The sequence below is a fragment of the Macaca nemestrina genome, chromosome 2 (genome assembly GCF_043159975.1).
Source record: "Macaca nemestrina isolate mMacNem1 chromosome 2, mMacNem.hap1, whole genome shotgun sequence".
Taxonomy (NCBI): domain Eukaryota; kingdom Metazoa; phylum Chordata; class Mammalia; order Primates; family Cercopithecidae; genus Macaca; species Macaca nemestrina.
In genome coordinates, this window is record NC_092126.1 from 65,371,815 (window position 1) to 65,388,538 (window position 16,724).

A 16,724-nucleotide genomic window follows, 5' to 3' on the forward strand; every position below is an offset into this window, starting at 1 on the left:
CTGAATCTAACCTCTACTTGTTTATATTGTATTCATTTAAGTATGCTCATAAACATAATAGTGTTTCTGGAATTGGTGGGTTCTTGGTCTCCCTGACTTCAAGAATGAAGCTGCAGACTCTCCCAGTGAGTGTTACAGTTCTTAAAGCTAGAGTATCCAGAGTCTGTTCTTTCAGATATTCAGATGTGTCTGGAGTTTCTTCCTCCGGGTGGGTTTGTGGTCTTGCTGGCTTCAGGAGTGAAGCTGCAGACCTTCCCAGTGATTGTTACAGTGCATAAAGGTGGTGAGGACCCAAAGAGTGAGCAGCAGCAAGATTTACTGTGAAGAGGGAACAAAGCTTTCACAGCCTCCAAGAGGAAACCCCACAGCTGCTGGTTTGGGCAGCCTACTTTTATTCCCTTATCTGGCCCCACCCACATCCTGCTAATTGGTCCGTTTTGACAGAGTGTTGATTGGTGCATTTACAAACATTTAGCTGGACACAGAGTGCTGATTGGTGCATTTACAAACCTTTAGCTAGACACAGAGTGCTGATTGGTGTGTTTACAATCCCTTGGCTAAACACAAAAGTTCTTCAAGTCCCCACCCCTCCCAGAAACCCAGGGGGCTTCACCTCTCAATCGCACACAGCCTTGTTTATAGTAGCTTTAAAATGAAAATATGGAGAATGAATATATGAATAAATAGTATAACCAACCTATAATTACTGACTGTGTATGATGTGTCAGACACACTGTCAAATGGTTAAGATGTCAGGAGCATAAACGACAAGTTCTCTGTTCTTGCGTTTACAGCCTATAAAAGTAGACACAGGAGACAAACAATGTTAAGTGGTGAAAGTGGAAACAAGCAAATAATTTCAAGATAATAAGGGAGTATAAATTATTGGTAGGGGAAGTGAGGAGTTGGGAGGATAACTTTTTAATGTGGGGCTCAAAGAGTAACTTTTCGGTCAAGAAGCCAGGAGTAACTAGGCACTGATGAGATACAAGGATGTGTTGTTGAGATAACTGTGTCCTGGCATATTCTTAAGTGAGAAAGTATGTGATGTTCAGAGAAATGCAGAAAATTTAGGAACAAAGGTCATAGGGAGAAATGTGGTGGAATCAGGAGTGAATAAGGGTCAATCATGCATGCTCCAAGCAGTAGGAAAGCTTGGAAGAATTCTAAGCAGGGAAGTGACACCACCAGATCTCTACTTTAAGCGACACTCTGACAGAGTGAGGAGGGTAGAATGGAGCTGGGCAAAGGTACACGGGAGAATCTGGAGACCAAAGCCACAGTTAGGAGAGAAAAGAGTGAGAGTGGCACCCGGAGATAGCAGCACCAGAGATGGAAATATGTGTGCTGTTCTGGAGAGAGAAGATAAAGCAGCAAAGATGACTTACACTTTTCTGGAAGATTAACGGGGCAATTCATTAAAATCGGAATTACTGCACAAGGGTTTAGACTTGAAGATGATGTGTTGAGTTTTGGACACTTTGAGTTTGGGGTGAATGTGAAATATTTAAGTGCAGGGTCCAGAAAGTTACGGGTGCATGTTAGTCTGGAGTGCTGAGTAGACTAGGAAGAAAATATGTGGATATATTTGCACCATTGAATAATTGGGAATATAAGAGATTATTAGATTGTCAAAAGATGGAAGGTAAAATGAGCACAGAAGTGACCTAGAACAAAGTCCTGGTAATTTTTCACATTGACTCTGCCTTTATTGATGGGCACAAAGGAAGTAACAGGCAGAGATACCATAAAAACCCACCTCAAGAACCAACTCAACCGAGTAACCTACCAGAAACCTCAGAATCCTACATTAATCAGAATCACCACATAGAGTTGTGCAGTTTAAGCATCACAGAGAGACCTCCAGCTCCACTTAACATACTCAGGTTCCTGGTGAGGGGGTCTATCAGCCAAAAAAAAAAAAAAAAATGTGCTTTTATGAAATGTGTCTATAGGGAGCACTTTTTGTCATTTATAGGATGATACAGCATGTGGTAGCCACCATCATTGGTCCAGTTTTGTTTTGTTGAGGCTAATAAAGTATGAAAGATTTGTGCTACATGCTTAAGTGGAAAAGGCAGGTAATACCCACAAGTAGGGGCAAGTCTTCAAAATGTCACAAAATTATTAAAATTAACAGATACTTGAAAAAGTATCACTGAGCCTTATCTTTCTGAATTAAATTTAAATTAATATATTAAGTACTTTTTAAAGCAATATTTAAAGCAATATTTAGTATTTAAATAATAACTATTTAAAGAGGGATTGGGGAGACTATAGGACACAGTCAGATGAAGAGTCTAATGGTAAAGCTGACAAAGAAAAAAGGGTGCCTAAAAAAAGGACTTTTCAAAATTTCTGATGAGCTTTATATTTAGTTCTATTTCATAGTGTGAGCACTATCCAGATACTAAAGAGGTCACAAGTGGTGAGTATAAGAGCGAGAAGTTTGTGATCATTTGGTACAATGTTTTCTATTCCAATAATACTACAGACAAATGAACTTTCTTATATTTCAAATTGTAACTGCAAAAGTTTCAGAATAAACTTAGTATAAAGAGGGTGATTCAGTTTTTGTTGTTGTTGTTGTGTTGTTTTTTGTTTTGTCACCTCAGAAATGTATGCAGAAGTTCACAGGTGTGACCTTCTGGAACTGATAGTTAAGAAATATTGAACTCATCTAGAAGGGCCCAAGTACAGCTAGCATAAAATTACACTGTAAGCTCATGGCAGAACCAAGAGCTGGATTTTAATTTAATTATCTAAGAAATGAGCGGATAATGTGTCAGGAGTCCTTACTTTAGATTACAGATTTAAAAAGAAAAGGAGACGAAGAAAATTTTTAAAGTTTATTGATTCAGAATAAGGCCAATAAACCTGAAGACCACTGCATTCTCATTAAATATATTTAACTGTTCTCAAGATTAAAATCCCACTGCTATTTTTTGCAATTAAATAAAGTGATACATCATTGTGTTGCAATATTTATATTTAACAACTTAAAAGGGAGCATAACTAAATATTTCCAATTATTTATATTCTGATTTATCACAGGGAATATTGAATCACATATTTAAATATTAAAAAGAAGATGTAAGATACCGTAGCCGTAAGATGTTTGAACAAATGGATCAGTAAAGAAGTTATAGGTGTGTGAATAACATAACTTGGTTCCATATATTCCTTCAGCATATCATGCCCAAACACAAGTAAAATATGTTGTGAAAATTTCCTTTGAATAATTTTAAACATTTTTTCCTCCTACAGTATTTTCATCAGAAGATGGCAGCAAAATATCATGATCCGTAATGTTTACAAGCCTTTTCCAAGAGTGTAATCAAATAGTTTGGAATATTTTTAAAAATCTATTTTATTCTTATTTAAACTGCTAATGTGTTGAAATGCTACTTGGTTGAATAATGCAACAGCACACTGATTTTTCAAGGCAGTGGGATGAGATACACTTGACAATTTGAATAACTCCTCTGCAGAAATAACCAATTTATTTAATCCTTTAAATTAGTGGAAATGGGTGCATAGCATTTTGAAGTTGTTTTTTATTTCCTTCAAAAAATTGCTACAACATAGATTACAACATAAATTATTTTAAAGACAAATTTATTTGGAAATATCTAACATATTTGTACATGAAATTAGACTCAAAAGCTATTCGATTTACTTTTTCTGAATAATAACTAAAACAATATATATTTTACTTTCTGAATTAAAAAATTAAAAAATGACCTTCTGTGGTGAATTCAAATTTTATTTTTAAATTATCTAAATGAGTTATTTATAAATTTATCTATTTTAATGGCTTCTTTTCTAATAATATCTAACATTCTCTCAGCAGGTAAAATTTGTATAAAGAAAATTTGACCTTGGTAAGGTTATCGTAAGAGTGGAAGTACCTAATGAAGAAATAATTGAGAACCATATGACTTAAATTTCTGTACATCATGCTATGGGATTTGAACTTCTTGCCTCAGTATTTGGAGAGACAGATTGTTTGAAAAATGTGTATGTCAGTTATTTACATATAATATATAAGTATGGATTATATGTTGATTATTCACATATTGCCTCTCAGCCATTCCCTCACCCTTCTATACTCTGCTATGTGCTATGAGGTCTGGGAGTCTGCGAATCATAACTCCAGCTTTCTTTTAGCTGACATCCTCTTAGAATCTGACCATGGAACCATTGGGAAATGACTGATAGATGAGAGGAGGGAAACAGAGGTGGGTTTACTGTTCCAGGGAACTCCAGCTCCCTTCTGTATCCCTAGTACCAGCCCAGTGAGCTATCTTTGTCATTTGAGAAGCAGCCATGAAGTGTCTACCCCTCCACAGGTCTCGGCACCAGCCTAAGTGTGGCCCCTCCTGAAATCCAAACACCAGCCACATGTGCACCTACACAAATGTGTGGGAACCTGACTGGAGAATACCATGAGAGACATAAAGTGTCTGCAAGATAAAGTGTCTACATGTGTCACTTAGCAGTATGATGTAATCTGGCCAGGGGATTTCCAGGAGACACGACCACCTCAGCACAGATAGAATTCTCATAAACCTTGAAACAAAACTCGCCTTTACAAGAATAGCTTAAACTACTTTTATAAAAGTAACACCTGGTAAGTGACCCTGCATTAACACAGATATAAGAAAGGAAGAAGAATCTCCTAATATCTGAGAATGGTCTTTGTACAGAGATCTACCTGACTGTTTTTGGCCTATACCACCAGCCTCCTCCCGCTGTCCCTCTTTTAAGAATATTGCCATAATAAACCACTTGAATATCATATTATGTCTAAGGTTCATCTTTGACACAAACTGAATCAAAGGGAAAAAAGTCACCCATTTGAAAGCCAATTAACAAGGACCACAAGAAATCCCCAAATACAACATTAATATCTCTGATTTCTGCAGCTCTGGTGATTTAAGCTGTTTTCTTGCTGTTATTAATCCCGAGATTCTTCCACTGATTCTGTTAGTTCTTTCAACTTCCAACATCTATGTAATCAGTTCTCTGTATTACATTTCCTCTCTTTGAAATGACTATTATGGATTCTCACTGGATGCGTATTACCTGATAGGAAAATACAATTAAAACCCAGGACGATAGTTTAAAGAAAATATTGTCCCTGACTTGTATTGTCTTATTTCATTGTTATTTGGTTCAGGTTTTTAATTTTTAAAACCATCCAAGTTATTTTTGTCCCACAAGAGAAACTGCACTGGAGACACACCAAGAATATGCTCATATAATAGCGTTTTTCATCTGTATGATAAACTCACAATACCTATGCTGAAATCGGTAAGACTGTATGAGAAATGCTCTCTGATGTCTTTAAAAGCCATTATAAGAGAAGTAATGTGTTTATGTTCTATGAATTCTGAATACATGTGTATGCATGGGTGGGGATTGTCATATCTTGAGATTTAAATATATGTTGTTCAATTACTTTCTGCATTATGAAACCAAACTTGGTGCCAGTGAGATTTCAGGCATTACAACTTATCTCTTGCTCTCTGAAACAATAATTTCTATCTTAGAACCCAGTTAGTTAAGCAAGAATTTTATCTATAGGAAATGATTAAAAAAAAAAAAAAAAAAAAAACAACTGTAGTGCAAGTTGGTACATGACACATATGGTCTAAGATGACTTCACAGAGTAACAGACTAGGACTTTTCAAGGTGCACTACTTGGAAATCATAAAGCAAACAATTTGCATTAAAAAGGCATGTCAGGTTATATAAAAGCATTAAACCCAAGACAGATATATTTAAGAAAAGGTCTCTAATCAACTTAGGGAAACTGATAAGAAGAAAGTCAAATTCTAGTAATGCGGAGAGCTAGACAGCCTACCAGGACATTCATAAAACTGTTGACCAAAAATTGGGACCAAATCTGTAGAAAGCATTTAGTCCTCAGAACATGCAGGAACCTGTTTCTGAAAGGCTGCAGAAAGTTAGGTGTGATAGGATACTGAGGCATAGAATGTGTGTTCCCCATTAACTAGACTTGTTGATTCACCTTCAGTACTAGAGGGAGGAAATGCAGGAAGGGAGTGATCTGCTTCAGTTTTCAGGAGATTGAGAGGTTGGGAAATAGGTTTCGGAGAAAGAAATTTATACTTTAACAAGGCACACTAAATTAACAAAATAATCCTTGGATATTATAGGATGTAGAAGCTTCAGGATTAGCATCATTATTCGTTTATCCAACTCAAAAGTTTCAATGTCGTGCCTTCTTTTCTGATTTATTACCATCAAATTTTATTTATCTAAATCATAAGCAATTAAGATTATGTTTTGAGTATTTTATTATCTTATTTGTGTTTAAATGCGAAGGCTTCTACTAGCATTTTAAATTTGGACACAAAAATATTTAATTCTATCATATGCTGAAATTTTATTTTCCCATTGAACTTCAAAAAAATGAATGTAATTGCAGTAAGCAGTTTTCTTTTTCTTTAGTTACCTTTTAAGTACTGTTTTTAAAAAATAAATGGCATCTAAGAGAATAATTTGAGGAATATACATATATTGGAGAAATTCAAAGAACTGTAGAAAATGAGTAAATCAAAATGATTAGATCAAAACTCTAGATCAAAATGCTAGAGTTTTTTTACTCCTAGTTTTACGGTTTATTAACATTTTATACAATGGGAAATTAATTTTGCTATAACAAATCAATGTATTTTCTTCATTTTATATATATTGAACTTGATTTTATCTTGAAACTAGATTTTCATTATATTCAAAAGAAAAGTTTATTTAAATTACAAAGAGTAAAAAGAAAACTTTTTAAAGCACAAAATTGCTTTGACTTTTGGAATTTAAAAATAGATTTAATTTTAAATTATTTAAATGTTATATCAGTCTGGTCATAGTAACATGTTATTTTAGTTCCCACCTGTGGAGGTTAATGTACAAAACTTACAATAGCTTGACATCGAATGACCAATTAGTGAGACAGCCACAAAGATTATTATTTTTTAAATGTTTCTGTCTTCACATAGACAGTTTTTAACTGGTAATGTTCTATTGGCCCTTAATCCTTGATAGTAAAGTCAAGTCAGCTATAAGAAAAAAGAAACATATGTTAAAATAAAGCATTTTAAACTAAAGAGCCCCATCCTTTTCAAACTTCACTCATTTCATGACTCCATACATATTTTTGAAAATATCTTCAGTTTAGCACTAGGATCTCCTCATGTCAATCTCCTGCTCATGAGGAATACTCTAAGTTCATAGCTTGTATCTCTGCATATATAGACAGCTGATGACAAGTGGGGATATCACACTAGTTCTCAGGGTGGAACTGAGTAAAGGGGACTGAGGGACCAAGAGAGAAAGGCACCAGCCTGGAGCATACCCAATAGCGATCCAAATGTTCTGACTTCCTGCTCCATCCTAGGCCAGGTAGAGATATTAAATAGAACATCTCTACTCTGCATTCTTGCATAACTGTCAAGGTTTCCTGGAACTTAAGATATTTTCTTAGTCTCATTTTCTGTTTTGATGGAATAAGTCAGCTTTCACAAACTATTGAGTCTTTCAGAAATTTTATATTTGGCCAGGTTCAGTGGCTCACACCAGTAATCCCAACACTTTGGGAGGCCAAGGAGGGAACAACGCTCAGGCACAGAAGTTCGAGATCAGCCAGGGCAACATAGTGACACCCTATGTCTAATAATTTTAAAAAATAAACAGCCATGGTGGTACATGCATGTAGTCCCATCTATTAGGAGAGGAGGTGAGGAGTGGAGGTGGGAGAATCACTAGAGCCTAAGAGGTCGAAGTTGCAGTGAGCTATGATCTCACCACTGCAATCCAGCATGGCAGAGCAAGAACCTGTATCAAAAGGGAGACGGAGAAGGAGAAGGAGAAGGAAAGAAACCACATATGTGAAGTAAAATTTTCAAAACTAGCTTGTTCAAAAATTTTCTTTCTTGTTTTTCTTTTTCTTTTTCTCACTCTGCTGCCCAAACTGGAGTGCAGTGGCACAATCTTGGGCTCTCTGCAACCTCCACCTTCCAGGCTCAAGTGATTCTCCCACCTCAGCCTCCCGAGTAGCTGGGATTATAGGTACATGCCACCAGGCTGCGCTAACTTTTTGGTGTTTTAGTAGAGAGGGCATTTCACCATGTTGCCCAGGGTGGTTTCAATCTCATGAGCTCAGGCAATTGGTCCGCCTCGGCCTCCCAAAGTGCTGAGATTACAGGCATGAGCCACCGCACCCGACCCCCAAATTTCCTTAATTGACTGGATTTTGTTGTGTGTAGAGTCCTATGTTCAGAATTTTTTTCCATATAACTTTAAAGGCATTTGTTCAATTTTCTTCCGGTCTTCTGTATTATTAGACATAAACTTGGTTTGTATGTTTTTAAAGAGTAAAATATGTTTTGTCTCTCATATCACATACATTGTAATCATGCATTTCTTTGTTTTAATTATATCAAACATGCTCAAGTTTTGAGAGCATCTACATATCTTTGCATGACTTTAAGTTCATCAATATGAATTTTAAACATTCCATTCTGTTTTACTACTTTCAATATTTCAGTTTCAGTAATCCTGCTTGTTTATTTTAGTTCTCTATTTTAGTATTATGTGAATGTTTCAAATATCTTGTGATGTTTGCCTGTTCTTTTAATTGTTAATTTTTTAATTTTTTTGGTGGGCCACCATGCTCAGCTAAAGTTTTGTACTTCTTGTAGAGAAAGGGTTTTGCTATATTGCCTAGGCTACTCTCAAACTCCTGGACTCAAGCTTTCCTACCTTGGCCTCTCAAAATTCAGGGATCACAGGCATGAGCCACTGCACTTGGCCTAAATTCTCCAATCTTAGTCTAAGAATAATAGGAAATATTATATGATTCAGATTTGGATTCCACAAACATTTATTGAAAAGCTACTACAGCCTGGGCATGGTGGCTCAAGCCTGTAATCCCAGCACCCTGAGAGGCCGACATGGGAGGATCAGCACAGCCTGGAAGATTGAGGCTGCAGTAAGCCATGATCCTGCCACTGCACTCTGGCCTGGGTGAAAGAGGGAGAATCTGTCTCAAAAAAAAAAAAAAAAAAGGCTACTACATGCCAGCCACTGTTCTTTTATTTTAGCAAGGAAGCTGGTATGAATATTTTCTGCTGCTAAATAATAGTTGTCTTTCTAAAATAAGCCTTACCCCTGAATGGACAGATAATTATGTCATGTTGTGCTTGAACCTAAGTTATTTCCACTTGACTGTGACTCCCCTCCCACCGTATACATGTACACAGACACTTCTACTCCTCTTGCTTGTTTCATTTCCTCCATACCAGGAATCCATACATACAATATATACACTGTATCTATTTATGCATTTATTGGCTTTCTTTCCTTTCCTCTTCCAGAATCCACACTCGTGATGCCAGAGGGTTTTGATTTTTTGATTAACTTCTATATTCTCAAAATCTAGAAGACTACCTGAGCAAATATTAATAGAAGAATGAATAAATTGATGGCTGATAATCGCTACTCCCTACCCTCTGTGCAAGAATATGGAGAGGAACTCTGTGGGGTATCCATACCCATGAGACATCCCTGATGCCTCCAGGCATGTTTTGCAATTGTAAAGTTCAAACAGTGCAAATTATTTTTCCTGGAAGTAAATACCATGCATGGGTGAACAGTGATGTCAGGCGACAAAGCTAATCTGTACACATTCCCTAGAGAGGAGTTGCTGTACATTTCTGTCCCACACTTTTAACCTACCATCTCTTCTCTCTGATTCCTAATTTGTAGTCCCTTCAGATATGGTCTGAAAGATCAACTCTAATCTCTGATTCAAGTCTTTCTGAGCCTGTGGCTATTGTTTGTTGTTGTTATTGGAAACCCAACATCTCAATTTTGCTGTTCGCTTTCCTCACATTCTCCTTACTATTGGGGAGTTGTTTCCTTCTCTTCTTTTCATTTATCTTTAAGTGATAGAAGAGAACATTTCCATATGCCCTGTCAGCAATTTAACCTGTGTATTGATCCAATCTCGCATTGCTGTAAAGAACTACCAGAGACTGAATAGTGTATGATGAAAAGAGGTTTCGTTGACTCAGAGTTCCACAGACTGTTCAGGAAGAATGGCTGGGACGGCCTCAGAAAACTTACAATCATGGCAGAAGGCAAAGGGGAGGCAAGCACAGTCTTCACATGGCCAAAGCAGGAGAGAAAGTGAAGGGGGCGGTGCTATGCACTTTTAAACAACCAGATCTCGTGAGAGCTCACTCACTCTAATGAGAACAGTAATGGGGAAATCCACTTGCATGATCCAATCACCTTCCAACAGGTCCCTCCTTCAACGCTGAGAATTACAATTCAACATAAGATTTGGATGGGGACGTAGAGCCAAACTATATCAACCTGGAAGCCTGGTGTTTCTTTGTTCATTGATTAGCTGCACATTATTCCTTCAAGGTAGCCTAAGGTAGAAAATTACATAAAGAATCAAACAGTATTACTTCTTTAGTATGCTAATACAACATGAGGAGGGATAAAAGGGCCCATCTAAGTCATTAAGTCAAAAATGTATCTGTCAATATGTTCTGTTCCACACATTCACTGGTTACAGGATTTTACTAGTGGCACATATAGCTACCTAGCAGACCTTTCTAATCAGTAGTATAGAGATTAGTATGCATTTTTTCCTAGGCAGTAAAATACTGTGGCAAGACTATACCAGTCTAATAAATGGAGAATCCATCATTCCAACTAAGTTTTGACTTGAGGATTTAAGAAGTTTCGTATTAATCCAGAATGACCTCCTCAGTCTAGGAATAGTTCAGGAGAGATACTATGTCACAAATGTCAGACTGTTTTTGAAGGTATTTGAGATATTTATTAATTGTATTCAATTATAAAATATTTTTATTATCAAGACTCTAGTTTTCAAAATTTTAGAGAAAGAAAAGAAAATCATATTCTAAAAGAGCCCCAAATTTTGTTTTCTTCATATGTCTAATTTAACAACAAGAAGACAAGGCATGGTCCTAATTTCCTTCAGACAGCGCAGAACAGAGAATAATAAAAATCATTACTCAAGTGATAAAAAAAAATCATTTGTGCTGACGTGCCTTTTTAAAGCTAGAGGCTTCTAAAATAATTCCATTGCTCTTAAGCATATCTTGATTCCTTTCAGATGCCATGCCAAAAGAAGTTGTGCATCATCTATCGATATGTAACTTGCTGTATCATACTTAAGATTTTCTTTATTTGGAGGCTTTTTAAAAAATCTGTCTATCAGGAGGAGTCAAGCATGGTCTACAGACTGATTTCTAGTGAGTTTCTGAACTTTCTAATCTACATTACTAGAAAATATTTAAATTACTCCTAACAATGATTTTAAAAGGGCCTTGATTTTACATACAACTTGCTAATGATAATAACACTGTCATTATTCTAACAAAATATGTTAATATTTATCATATACATTGCAAAGGTGAGGAAGCTGACATTTAGAGGGGTTAAGCAATGTTTCAAATGTCATATACCTTTTAGGTGAAAGATCTGTAATTTGAACACAGTTGAGTCTGACTGCAAGTGAATACTCTGCATCACTGTATTTTCAATTTTCTGATAGGAGTTTTCACTGTGTCAATGTATGAGAAGCTATGTTATCTCAATATATGAGATAACCACTGTAAAAGAGCAGCAATGTATGAGGGAAGTTAATCCTCTCAATTATATCTCCTGATATAGACTCTGGAAATAATATTAACAGCATTGTTCCATGATTCTCTTTTTAAAATGGTACAGTTGTCTTAGCAATGTTACAAGTTCTAATGTTTCTTACATCTAATCAAAAAAATCTCTTTCATCCTGTTAATGTATTGGCCAATTATTTTGCTGTCTATTCCTTCAAAAGTCTAGGAAAGATTATTTTTAATTAAATTGAGGAACAGTTATTTCAAATTCAGAGGTTTTTATCATTAGGAAGTGTCACATATGACCTTTGTATGCTGAAAAGTTAACAATATCTTCATTATTAAAGGGTGTTGTGACACATTTTGCTTGAAACCCAAATTTGAGTTCTAGAAAGTTTGTCACTAAAGTTATGCATGTTATTTTGTATAAAAAGTAAAAATAATATAATCTATGTATTTTCCTCTTTTTCTCAATGATTAAAGTGACAGGCACCTGAGAATACCATTACAGTGGTCTTTGATCTCATTTTTCCTCCACCTCTTCCTTTCTGAATCCTAAATTGGTTGATTTCCTTAATGCTAAAGTATATAAGCCATAGCTGTTCCTCTAAGACAGTATACTGTAGGGAAAAGAACATTAGATTAGGAATCAGAAGAATGGGCTTTAAAGTAAGGTTCAGCCACATAATAATGGGTATATAAAATGGTAATTTAAAAGCATCCATGTCACAACATTGCTATGAGGATTGAAAGAGATAAACATGAGGAGACATTCAAGAAGTGATAGTTGTCCTGCTGTCTTAATTAAATGGACTTAATAAACAAGCAGTCATTACAAAATGATACTGTGTTTATTAAACAAAACAACATCGATAACAAAGAACTATGCATACACATGTATGTGTATATCTATCTTTTTATCTATCTATCTATCTATCTATCTATCTATCTATATCTATCTAATCTGGAGTTGTACTGCAAAATGTAGTAAGCTTCATTTAATGTAAATAATATTCACATCAAAGCTTTTAGAATTATGACAATAAGTCAAAGTCAGATTCTTCATAACACTGAAATAATCTTTGAAAAGAGCAAAAATATGTGCAGTTAACACCATGAACACATTAACACTAATGAACTCATTGGAGGTGAAGTTATTTTCTAAGCTGTGTTTTGTCGGTACTTTCTCAACTTCCTACTTACATCTCACTCCCTTCTAATCTGACTTCTGCCTGCAACACACCACTGAAACCTTAATCCCAAATTTACTATTAGCCTCATGGTTGCTGAATCCAGGGTTATACTTTTCAGTTATTATATTATTCAACCTCTTAGTGTTAGGAGAGGCAATCTGGCATGAGTCTTGCTATGGACTAAACTGTGCACCCCTCAAAAGTCATATGTCTTCCAAACTCAAGAACTGTGAGAAATACATGTCTATCATTTAAGTCATTTTGTAAATAGTATTTTCTCACAGAAGATAGAGCAAACTCACATGGGCCTTGAGCTTTTCTGTAGGTTATTGATGAGAAATCAAGTCTCTGACCACTGTTTAGTCTGTGTAGGAGAATAGGTCCCCAGATGGCCTTGGCCACCCTGGCTTTTCCCCTTTTCTTGCAGTTGTTGGTAGAAACCACAGAATGTTCCAAGAATGCAACATCCTTAAAGAAGGAGAAAGTGTCTAGAACAACCTGGAATGAGTTCTCATTCTTCTGGGAACAGGATTTTTGCAATCCTTGATTGAGTTCAGTGAGTTTTTAGCTACATCCAGGATGAATAATCCCAGGGCAGAGCATTCTGGCGTCCCTCAGATCTCCATCTGCACTGTGCAGCTTTCCTAAGTCCTGGAAAAACCAGATTGCCATGGATCCTAGACTTCTTTTTATCCTTGCTGCCTCTTTGTAAGTAAAAAATTTACTTTTCCAGACACGGTGTGAGTGCTCTGTCTGACCAAGCTCAAGCAGGTGGTAACCTGAGCTCCTTCCAGATTTAGAAACCTTTGCATTCTGGACTTTTGACAATGCTGCATTTGCAGTGGACACCACTGATGAATGATACAGTTTTTCCCTCAGGGATAATGAACAGGCTTGCTAACCATTTTCTATACAAAGCAGGCTTCCCAAACTTCATGTTCCTTAGTTGCAAAAACAAAAACAAAAACAAAACAAAAAAAACAAAAAAACACTGCATGTGTATCATTCTTATGGGCTTGATGGCATCATCACTTAGAACTTGGGGGCAGAGAACTAATGCCCATACGGATGACAGGAGTGTAATATCTGTTCTTGCAATATATTAGTTCCATCTCTTGAGGTCTTATCAGAAACTTAACTACCCCATCATTGGAGAGTGTCCTCATATTGATATATATATATATTGCATTATGAAACTTTAAGCTTTACTGCCGTTTGTTCAGCCCACCTGGGATCAAGTTCTATACGTCTTCTCCTGGAAACTGCTGAAATGTGTTTCTTAAGTGCAGTAGCTACTTCATTGTCTAATATCTTTCTTCCCTCAGTAGAGTCAACACTTCCCCAGGGTATCTACAAAACAACTACTAGAATTAATTAGTAAATTTAGCAGGATCCCATGATACAAGGTTAAAAGACAAAAATTAATTATAATTATAATCTTATATATAAGGGGTCAGCAAACGTTTTCTGCAGTGAGCTAGATAGAAAACATTTTATGATTAGCAATCCATACATCTGTTCACAAGCTCTACTCTGTGATTGTTGTATGAGTGGCCATACACAAAATGTTAGTAAATGAGAGGGTTGTGTTCTAACCAAATTTTTTACAAAAGCAGACTACAGGCTAGATTTATAAGCTGTAGTTTTCCAACCTTTCTTATATTACATGAATTATGGATTAGAAGACTTTGCATTGTATCTAATTAACTAATTTTTAAAGCCTTGTTTAGTTTCTTTCACCCATATTCTGTAGTTTTCATTGCAAAGGCCTTGTACATTCTTTGCTAAATTTATTCCTAAGAATTTGATGGATCCCGATGCTAACATAAGTTGAATTATTTGTCTAAACTTATTTTCTAAGTTTTTGGCTGCTAGTATACATAAATATAATTAATTTCCACATATTAGCCTTATATCTACAATTTGTCTAAGTTGCCTTATAAAAGTACTTCTTTTTCTTCAACTTTCTTTCTTCTTTCTTTTTTTTTTCCCCTAAGACAGAGTCTCCCTCTGTCACCTGGAGTGCAGTGATGCAATCTCCGCTCACCACAACCTTCGCGTCTGTGGTTCAAGCGATTCTCCTGCCTCAGCCTCCTGAGTAACCGGGATTACAGGCATGTGCCAATGTGCCCAACTAATTTTTGTATTTTTAGTAGAAATGGAGTTTTGCCACATTGGCCAGGTTGGACTCAAACTCCTGACCTCAAGTGATCCACCCACCTCGGCCTCCCAGAGTGCTGGGATTGCAGGCATGAGCCACCACATCTGGACCAACTTTCATTTGAAGTTCTGGGGTATATGTGCAGGGTGTTCAGGTTTGCTGCGTAGGCAAATATGTGCTATGGTGGTTTGCAGCACAGGTCATCCCATCACCCAGGTAATAAGCCAAGGTAATAGGTAATAAGCCTAATCCTAGGGAATAAGCCTAGTATCAATTAGCTATTCTTCCTGATGTTCTCCCTCCCCCAAAACCCTTCCCAACAGGCCCCAGTGTGTGTTGTTTCCCCAGACGTGTCTATGTGTTTCCATTATTCAGTTCCCATTTATAAGTGAAAACATGAAGTGATCGGTTTCTGTTACTGCATTAGTTTGCTGAGGATAATGACTTCCAGCTACATCCGTATTCCTGCAAAGAACATGATCTCACTCTTTCTTATGGCTGCATAATAGTCTATAGTGGTATATGTACCGCATTTTCGTTATCTGGTCTATCACTGATGGGCATTTAGGTGGATTCCATGTCTTTACTATTGTGAATAGTGCTGTGATGAACATACACCTGCATGTATTTTTATCGTAGAATGATTTATATTCTATTGGGTATATACCCAGTAATAAGATTGCTGGGTTAAATGGTGTTTCTCCATGTAGATCTTTGAAGAATCAACACACTGTCTTCCACAATGATTGAACTAATTTACACTCCCACCAACAAGGTAAAAACATTCTTTTTTCTCCACAGCCTTGCCAGCATCTGTTTTGTTTTTTATTTTTTTGACATTTTAATAATTGCCATTCTGAGTGGTGTGAGATATCTCACTGTGGTTCTTATTTGCATTTCTCTAATGATCAGTGATATTGAGCTTTTTTTCATATTTTTTGACCACATGTATGTGTTATTTTGAGATATGTCTGTAAAGTAGTTCTTAAAGATCCCCAAAGATTTTCTATGTAAGTAATTCTATGATATACCAAAAAAAAAATCAATTTTTAAAATCTACTCTTTATGCCTTTGTTCCCTTAACCTTATTGCAACATCTAGGACTTTTAGTATATTGTAAATCAAATGCTCAGAGTGCATATTATTGACTTTCTAATATTAGGGAAAAGTAATGAATATTTGGCCATTAAGTATGATGTTAGTTGTAAGATTTTAGTAGAAATCTATTGTTAAGTTCAAGAAGTTCCATCTATTCCTAGGTTGCTAAAATTACTTACATGGGTGTTCTCACTATTGTCAAATAAACATTTGTTGCTCATTTTTCTCAAATGCTTTTCATGTGTCTATAGAAATAAATTTTTCTCCTTTATCCTCTTATAATGGCAAAATGTAAAATTTGATTTTTGAATGTTAAATTAACTTCATATTTCTTCTTGTATACACCCAGAATAGTTATAATGCATTATCTCTTTTATAAGTTTCTGGTTTCACCTTTGTTTTGTGGAGAATTTTGTGTCTATGATTATGAGGAATATTGGTCCTTGAATTTATTTCATTGTTTTGATATTGTTATATAATTCTGGTTTAAGTCAATTCTGAACTTATGAGTAGGGATTGCTTCTACATCTTCTGTTTTCTTTAAAAGAATGCATAGAGTTGTTATTACAGGCCATCCCCGACTTACCA

At 35.9% G+C, this 16,724-nt stretch overlaps 1 long non-coding RNA gene across 3 annotated transcripts in view; it reads left to right on the forward strand.

Annotated features, from left to right (window-relative positions):
* The window catches only part of LOC139361757 (uncharacterized), a 59,609-nt gene that overhangs the window by 33,587 nt on the left and 9,298 nt on the right, over positions 1-16,724 (forward strand). The window contains exons 4-5 of one of the 3 annotated variants that reach the window (XR_011619359.1): positions 3,851-4,020; positions 11,180-11,318. This is a non-coding gene — a long non-coding RNA (uncharacterized lncRNA). Of the gene's footprint in view, positions 1-3,054; positions 3,140-3,850; positions 4,021-4,352; positions 4,783-11,179; positions 11,319-16,724 lie in introns of those variants that run through there. The other 2 variants (XR_011619360.1, XR_011619361.1) reach the window with 2 other exon arrangements.